The 9233-nt window shown below is 43.8% G+C and overlaps 1 protein-coding gene across 1 annotated transcript in view; it reads right to left on the minus strand.

Moving 5' to 3' along the window:
• Positions 1-5749, minus strand: part of Ppm1k (protein phosphatase, Mg2+/Mn2+ dependent 1K) — a 25699-nt gene extending 19950 nt beyond the window's left edge. The window contains exon 1 of the mRNA XM_021191112.2: positions 5542-5749. The gene's annotated coding sequence lies outside the window, so the exon portion shown is untranslated. The remainder of the gene's footprint in view (positions 1-5541) is intronic.
• Positions 5750-9233: the final 3484 nt, after the last annotated feature.

Below are 9233 nucleotides of genomic sequence, written 5' to 3' on the forward strand. Positions count from 1 at the left end.
GGCTGAGTAGAGAATAGCCTAATCTCATATCTATTTCTGTGTTCAAGCACTTACAAAATAAATATCATGAAACCTCCAAAAAAAAAAAAAAAAAAGAAAGAAAATGGAGCAGAAAGATGCTGAGATCCGTCAACTGAGGATGGGTGATGGGAAACAGAGTCTTCTGAACATGACACCATGACTGCAGTAGGAAACTCAGAGCAGATGTAGTTGCCTACACAAGACCAGCCGAGTCCGCATTCAAGGATGAATGGGGGTCCACTCATGGGCACTCTCCCAACTCACCCCGGAGGTGTCAGGTACAGCTGATGGAGAGGGAGAGTTAGCTTTTCTTTATGGATGACTTAGCTTTGTCCGGGTCCCTGGTAGGTTGACTATACTCTCTGGATAGTTCCACACTCATGAATAGACTGCCAGTATACATTGGAGAGACGGTCAAGGGAGAAAATAAAAAAGACACAGAGTTGAAGGGAGGTGGGATTGGGAAGTATATTTTAGAGGAGCTACGAGAAAAAGTCGGGGGTGGGTAAGTGTGATCAAAATATATTGTATGAAATTCTTAAAAACATTATAGAAATATTTTTGGCTAACTTTTGAGAGCTACCGAAAACGGGTAGTACACACTATGTTGTATCTATCTGTGAGGGTGTTTGTAGAGTCCATGGGATATGAGTCAGTGGTCAAAACAAACAGAGGGCAAAAGACTCATACTAAATATGGGTGACACCATGGGACAGGGAACAGAAAGGGGCTCTTTTTGGTGCTGATCCAGTGAACACCGGAATCCAGCTTCCCAAACCTTTGAATGAAGATTCACACCAGTGATTCTCCAGGATGCTTATAGGCCTTCTGATTCACGCTAGGATCATGAAAACATTCAAATAGTACGTCTCACTAGAACATATTATGTGGAAGCCTGGGCCCAGCTGGCCCCAGAATTTGCTCTCCGGCTCCCTGGCTAGGGGAGTCCATGTTCCTCTCTTGTGTGTCTTCCTGTTCTCATGGTACCGTCTGCCATAAAGTGCCCACCAGAACAATTGGCAGCACCATGTCCCTGAAGGCGCAGAGCAACATGAACAAAAGTCACTTAGGCACTTTATTTTTATTTATTTTTTTACACCTATTGATTTAGCTATATTATGGGGAGGTGGTGCCCTGGTGTACATGTGGAAGCCACAAAACTTCTTAAAGGAGCTGGCTCTCACCTTCTGCCATGTTGGTTCCAGTGATAGAACTTAAGGAAAAACACTAATCTTAGCAGCAATTACCTTAACCCACTGAGCCATCTCTCACTGGTCCTAAACAAACTTTTAAAAAAATATTACCCCAAGGTACAGTCTTCAATAAAAGTATGTGAGATATAGGTGGCAGCAATGAGAAATTTCAAATTAATGTAACATAGCACGTAATAGTTACTGACAGACGTAACTGTTAGAGCAGCTAAAGGCAAGGTGAAAGAAGGCAGAGGTTGCCAAAGCATCCTCTCTGGCCTCAGTCTGAAACCATGGGCACCAAATGTCCTGCTACTTAGCAGGCATGGACCCATTTCAGAGATACAGGACAGTAGAGAAATGATTCAAGTTTTACAACAGGAATTCTAGGATACTCTTGCCCTCCTTTTATGTTTCCTTCTAATGCTCAAAAATAAATAACAATTAAATGATAAACACAACTGCAGTCTCAGCAGAGAACAAATATCCACAATATGGTAAGATAAGGTAAAAGTGGACAGTTTCTCTGAGCCTCTAACATCTATCATCAACTTGACCTTCCTTTACATTATCCACACTGTTACTTTTGTAAGTCAGCAGCAGGGCAGTTATCGAGAAACAACTGCTGGAGAGCATTTTGCTGGCAGAGGTTCAGTGTGAGGAGCTATACGGCTGGCTCCTAGTGCTGCAGAACTAGGTCAGTACCACCTACGCAAGGAGATTTATGTGGTACAACTATACCACACTGATCCCTTTCAGAGCCCCAAGAAAACTATTCAAAGGCAACTTGTGCTCCCAAGCTACATGAGGACTTTAAATTAAACCTGCTCACAACCCAGGGTTGTAGCTTAGTGGTAGAAAACCCTCAATTCAAAATCTAACCAGCCTCCACCAAACAAAGACCAAAACAGAGAGAGAGAGAGAGACAGAGAGAGAGAGAGAGAGAGAGAGAGACAGAGAGAGAGAGAGAGAGAGAGAGAGAGAGAGAGCGAGAGAGAGAGTGAGAGAGAAGCATCGTCACCCCAAACCAAACAAAGCTCTGTACACTGAGAAAGATTTCCCCTGCTTCAAGCTGGGGAAAAACAAAACAAAACATCATCAGTCTGAGAGGTCTTGGAATGCCAGCAAAAATAACCATGAACTGAACAGCAGATAAGAGGGGCAGAGTGGAAGTGTGAAAGACCCCACTTAGAAGAGAGTGGAGGACAACCTGACAGGGGCCTAAGCAGTCTCTTTGTTTATCAGCTCAGTGGACCTAAGCTAGGGAAAGCTTATCAGCGGCTACTTAACAAGGTGTTTATAATCAGAAATGCCACTCTGTGGATTAGAAATCTAAGCTAACGGATGTTAGTAAACCATTTAAACAATTATATGTAGGCTTTCAAAGTGAAAGCATCCGCCATTCCTGACACTACACAAAATACCCCAGAAAACTAATGGAATACAAGCATACACACAAACAATAAACAAACTTTAAACTATGCCAAGTTAGAAAATAAAGACAAATAATTTGCTTGGAATCCTAGATATAAAACATAACCAATCTAAAATATATTGGTAATTGTATATAAAAGGAAAAAAGGTAATCTTGCCCGAACTAAGTATTTCAAATTCTTATTTCTCAACCAAAACAAAATGTATCACAACTTAACCACATCAGTCTTTAAAAGTATGTTCATGCATGTCCAAAATTTAAAATGCATTCTAGAGGCTGGAGAGATGGCTCAGTGGTTAAGAGCACTGATAGCTCTTCCAGAGGTCCTGAGTTCAATTCCTAGCAACCACAAGGTGGCTCCCAACCATCTGTAATGGAATCTGATGCCCTCTTCTGGGGTGTCTGAAGAGAGGGACCTTGTACTCACATACATAAAATAAATAAATCTTAAAAAAAAAAAAAAAAAACCCACATTCTAGCTTATGTTCTCTATTATAAATATCTGAAAATATGCCTTTTCCACCATTTCCACACATGATTTGTGTGACTATGTCTTTCTCACCATCTTCCTCCTCAACCTGATAGGAACTGACAGGAAAGAAGTGAAGAAATAAAATTGCAATGTTAGAACAATGTTATAGCCATGTAAGTAATTCCATCTAGCAGAAATTTCAGCCCCAAAAGTTAAAGAAGCTGTGAGATCGTCTTCAAGATAGTACTGTGAAACCCAGTTAACCAGAACAGCAACCTCAGGCCAAAGACATGCAGAAACACTTAGGAGACGGAGGCAGGAGGATCAGGAGTTAACAGCCAGTCTGGACTACTTAACACCTAGTCTCAACGCATCTGCCTTGTAAAGTTTTGCCAATCACCATTTGATTTCATAGCACAAGGACCTCCACACACAGATGCAAGACTACTGCACCAACTCTTCATATTTCTTGGATGTTTTACTTGCTCAGCAGTTTAACTCCTGAGCTTTTTCAATTTCATTGTTGGAAAAAGGAGTCCTATCTCGATAGCAGGTTTTGGCACTGGAAGTTGAATGTCAAAAACTATTCAAAGGGGAAGTTTATTCTTACCACTTTACACAAGAACTCGGCAGGATTAGCTGACCAACAGTTCTGGCAATCAGCAGAGAGCTTACAGTTTCCTCTCTCTAGGAAGCTGGTGAGGTAACCATAGAGTGGCACTTTGGTATTTTTCCATAATGGAAACACAAGATTATTTTTAATATGTATGTTATATATGCATGCATGCATGTATGTGAGGCCAGGGGAATTGCAGGCCAGTGCAAGCATGCAGAGGCCAAGTGGCAGGCTTCGCAGCAGGCACGCACCTTTACTGGTCAAGCAGCATCAAAAGCCCGATTTTTAACACTTTTTTTTTTTTTTTTTTTTCGAGACAGAGTTTCTCTGTGTAGCCCTGGCTGTCCTGGAACTCACTTTGTAGACCAGGCTGGCCTCAAACTCAGAAATCCACCTGTCTCTGCCTCCCAAGTGCTATGATTAAAGGCGTGCGCCATCACCTCCCAGCCAACTTTTAACACTCTTAAAATCCAAATTTCTTTACCACCATCACCAACAAAAACCTAGTGCACCCCTATAAACAACTAAAATCATCTGAAAACCTCAGAAATATATTTTAGGCAATCGGCACTCTTGTTGCCTTTATCTCCTTTTAGAAGGAAAGAAAATGTATTAGTTTACTGGAGAAAAGAAAACAACAAAACGGTTGTATGTGAGAGTCTGTTTTGATAGGCGAACTGAGAATACAGTATTGAAAAGTATTACTCAACTCTGTGAAGGGGGTGGGTTGATGTAGACAAGGAAAAAGAGACTCGGATTGCAAGAAAAACAATTATAAACAAGAACCCATTATCCAAAGCTTCCTATTTTATGACATTTGTCATACAGTGGTGAGCTGGTTTCCAATTTCCACAAGTTCCAACACACACTAGAAGGGCAACAAAGTCCCTTCCGCGAAGCCCTGCAGATCTCGATCTCAAGAGGTCCCCAGGTTTCCTCACAGGGGTACAGGTCCAGCAGAGGCCACATCTGCTCTACCGGGTTGGCACGCACATGAGGGTTGGGGGCTTAGCAGTTTCTATTCCTGCAGCTCCTACAACGAAAACCGGTGGAGCTTTTGAGACTCGAAATTTCCTAGCTATTTCTACTCAGAGCCTCAATCTTTGACTCCTCCGGGTAAATTCTCTCATCTACAGAAAGCGTCTGCGAAAACCTGCACCACGACAAGCCACATGCCCCTAAGATACAGTTCCTCTCCTAGCAAAGCAAAACACAAGCTCTCAGATCCAAACCACCAGGGCTCCGCATTCCTTCTCTACACCAGTCCCTTTGCAAGCCGGGGCTGGGTAGAGTCTTGGGCTGGCTTGTTGGCCTTGAACGAAGCTGGACGCGGCAGGACAACACTCCCCTGAGCTCAGGAGATCTGGCATCCCGAGTTCTCAGGCGGCTACGCCTGCTCTCGCGGGCTGGAGCGCACGAAAGGGTCTCGCGGCAGTGAATCAGGGTTCTGTTATCGTCGCTAGCTTTCTCCTTCTCTCCCTAGGACCCCGCCCATCTTACTATCCCCGCTTCTCTGGAGCTCACTTCCAGCCCCAGGTCAAGTTCAAGGCCGACCACGGCAGCGTGAGGGGAGCCGGATGCTCGGGTGCAGCTACGGTGGGCCTAGGCGAGAGCAGCTGCTCTCCACTTCCCGAAGAAGGGAGCACATCGAACCCGGAGAGATGCGCGTGGGACTCGGTCTCGGACAGAATAAGCTGCAGAAACTCATTTCATATTTCTCTTTCGCCTTCCGGGAGATCTCCGGAGACCGCCAATGTCTCGTCAACAACCTAGGAGAATAAGCGAATTGAACTCCTTAGGCTCTTACCTTATGATGGCTATGTGTCTGTAAATTTCTTAATTGGCTAAGGGAAGGATTTCTTGGATGATAAACTAGGTTGACTTCTCTGTTGATTCTGATCTCCAGAGCAAGCAATTAGGGAAGCCACAGTCTCCTCCACTCCTGGAAATTCTCGGAAAAAAAAAAAAAATTCAACCGCAGCTGGCCAAATGGAAACCCGGAGGAGTGTATTTCCGATGATTGACAGCAACGCTAGCCAGTTGGTGCTCTGAAGGACTCCTTGCCCGCCCTCAATCTGAGCCAATTACAGATCTAGATAAGAACGAGCCTCCTGCACTGGCAATTTGACCTCTCAGATTGCCAATTTAGCGCTGTAGAGCGACGTCCAATTGGGCCAGTAGCTGTTCGACGTTGGCGCCCGCCCTCCTGATTTGCCTGGCGGCTTCGAATCAGGCACCAGGGACCTTGCTTTTCGCCAGCCACCGGAGGAGGGAGTTTCGCTTCTGGAGAGTTATCTTAACTGTGACCCCAGAGACCCGGACAGCCACTCTTTGCTTGAGTGTAGCACTTGTACATCAACCAGTGTTCTTCGGACTGCACTAACAGGCATCTTGGGATGGCTCGCGACTATACATGCAGCCATAAAGATTTCCATTTTTTGAAGAAAGCATTGCCTAGGACCTGGGGATCCAAACTGAGTCACATAGTCAGATAACTGCCTTTAGAACCTTCGGTCTAATAAGGAAGAAGAGGAAGCAAGCCAACAAATAAACAGGAAAAGACAAATCACGTCTAAAGAGGGAACGGCTGAGGTGTGGATGGAGAACACAGGGCAGTGGATTTTACCGCGCTGAATCTAGTCAAGGCAGGATGGATCGGAGCAGGAGGCAACAGCAGATGCCTTTCAGGCTGCATCTGCACACTCCAGGGCAAGTTTCATGCACAGGAGTACTGGAAAACACAAAATTGACTCCATGATTTTTTGTGTGTGCGTCTTTTGGTTTTGTTTTGATACTTTTTTAAGTCTTAATTGGCTTGTTTTGTTTTGATTTTAGGGTTTTTGTTTGAGACAGAGAGAACATAAAGTTGAGTGAGTACGGAAGTGGGGAGGATCTGAAAGGAATTATGGGAGGAGAAAGATTTGCTCAAAATCTATGTATGGAGTAAGATTTAATTAAAAATATTCTTAAAATTAATAATTAAGTTGTGTTGCCTAGTTGCACCTCCTGGTCCAAGAGCATCTGGAGATCCAGTGCATTTAATAATAATTATATGTTTAGACAGTGATATTCGTGTTGGCGACACACTAAGTCTAATAATGGCTTATGTTGGATGGAGAATCAATTTTTATAAAGCTCTTGAAATTGTTACCGGATCTAGCATACAGACAGAAAAGTGTGCGTATTAAGTGTGGCTCAAAAGATCTTCACAACATGCAGCCTGACTTTATATCTAGCACCTGATCAAGAAACAATGTTTTTAGTCCCCAGGAACCCTTCATCCTGTGGGGCATCCCATTACTGCTTCCGTCCAGGGGCAGCCTCCACGCTGACTTTTAACACAGTAGATTAATTTTGTCTTTACACTTGATATGATGAATAACCTACACATTCTTTTTGTTTGGTTTCTCTGGTTCAACAACATATGTGTAAGATTTTTTTTTCATGTTGCTATAGAGCACATACTATTCCAGAACACTGTAGTTTGATTCCCAGTTCACATGTAGGGTAGCTTATAACCTATAACTCAGGGGGTTCAATGCCTCTGGCCTCCAAGGACATCAGCCCTCTTAGGCACATACCTACACACTGACCACACCCATAGACATAATTAAAAGTAATGAATCTTTAAAAATAATGAAGGAAAATAATTACTACCATTTGTATTTGTAACTAAGGAAACTGGATAGAGAGACTGAAAAAGTGAGCTGAGGCACTCAGTTTGCAAGCAGTTGAACTGGGGCGTAAGCAGGCAGTGTCTCTCTTCATAGCCAGGCGCTCAGCTTCTTTCTCCTGAGAGGTAAGTGTGAAGACTTCCTCATATTCAATACCCAGAGCCTTTCTCTCTAGAGCGTCTTTGATGTCTTTCCTACACGCACGGCAGAAACAGCAGCATCTAATTCTGAAGCATTTACGCAGCCATGGCCTTTCTTTTATAGACTTTCTGGGGAGACTTGTTGCCTGTTCTGTTTTTAGGACTGATGATTGTGTGCTGTGAGAAGAGGTGTGAATGTGGCCATTGTCAGCCTGGGATCTCAGCAGATCTCTTTCTCTTGCAGACTGTTTTGGTGTTTTTCAACAAGAAAAGGAGAGGGAGAGAGTTTCTGTGGACAACGCACCCTCAGTCTCTGACTCTTCGATCAGGGGGACTTGGAGACAGGGACTTAACTCTCCTAGCACACAAATCCTATTGGAGCATGTAGGAGGAGGATGTGAAGGCTAGGTCACTATGACCCTTAGCTACAGTAACCTCACAGTGTACTCTGCCTGCTCCTGGGCTCCATTGGGAAACAGCCTTCTGGCAAAAGGCTTTGTGCGTCAGTCACTTCAAACAGGCTAAAGGCGACTTTACCTAACTCCATGTTACAGGCAGAATCGCAGAGCCAGCCGTTTCTGGTTTTATCTCCTTTTCTGAGGAAGGAGTTTACCAGAAGGCAAACCTGACTGAGCTCATCTCACAGGCATGGTTATATTCTACTCTGACTGAACCAAATTACTTACTTTCCCCATTTCAGAGCTTCAGGGAAAGCAGGGCGCTCTCTCCTTGCTAAACACAGAAAGCCAAATATTCCAGTGGTTCTCGACCTTCCTAATACTGCGTGACCCTTTAATACATTTCTTTGTATTGTGGTGACCCCCAACAATAAAATTATTTTTGTTGCTACTTTATAACTCTAATTGTGCTACTGTTATGAGTCATAACGTAAATATCTGTGTTTTACGATGATCTTAGGTGACCCCTGTGAAAGGGTCATCCGACTCCCAAAGGGGTCACAACCCCAAGGCTGAGTGAGAACTGCTACAATGTGTAGTTCCACCCTCACCTCTCTCCCCCTTTCTCTTCTCCTGCTGAGTCCATCGGGGCTTTGGTGGGGTTATAATAACTTGGCTCCCAGGACAGGGTCGACAGGGTGTGGGCCTAAGGGAGAGTCAACGGCTGCTGTGTCTGTATAATAACAAACACATTTTACATTCCTCCTTCCAGGAATGTCTTCCTTGTTAATGTTAATGACTCCATGATAATCAGAGATAGCCTGAGTCCCTGAGAAGGTGTGGCTGATGTCTCAGCAAAATGGTAAACACTGGGACCTTCAGGTCAGTCCTAAGGCTGCAGAAAAGAACTCTTAAAAACACAGGTTCGGAAAACATAGAATTTCTCAAAAATATAATGATGCAATATGAATTATATGAAGGGCTTCACGAATCTAAAGAAACAAAAGCAGCTGCACTGTGAGCCAACTTCCCAGAAAGATACTAAGGAAGGTGATAAAGAGATTTAGAGAGTGATGACCACAGGAGATCCCACCCAGCTAAGTTTTTTTGCTTGCAAAGTCAGACAGATTCTTGGGTTCAAGATTAGCCTGGAACAGAGGGAGTTCCGGTCCAGGCAGAGGAGTGGTAGAAATAGTAAATTCAAGGTGGGGACCCACCAGGTAGCTTATCATCTGCATTTAACAGAGGCTGGCAGATCTCTAAATTTATTTACAATGTTAAAAAAAA

Source organism: Mus pahari, chromosome 2 (genome assembly GCF_900095145.1).
Source record: "Mus pahari chromosome 2, PAHARI_EIJ_v1.1, whole genome shotgun sequence".
Lineage (NCBI taxonomy): Eukaryota > Metazoa > Chordata > Mammalia > Rodentia > Muridae > Mus > Mus pahari.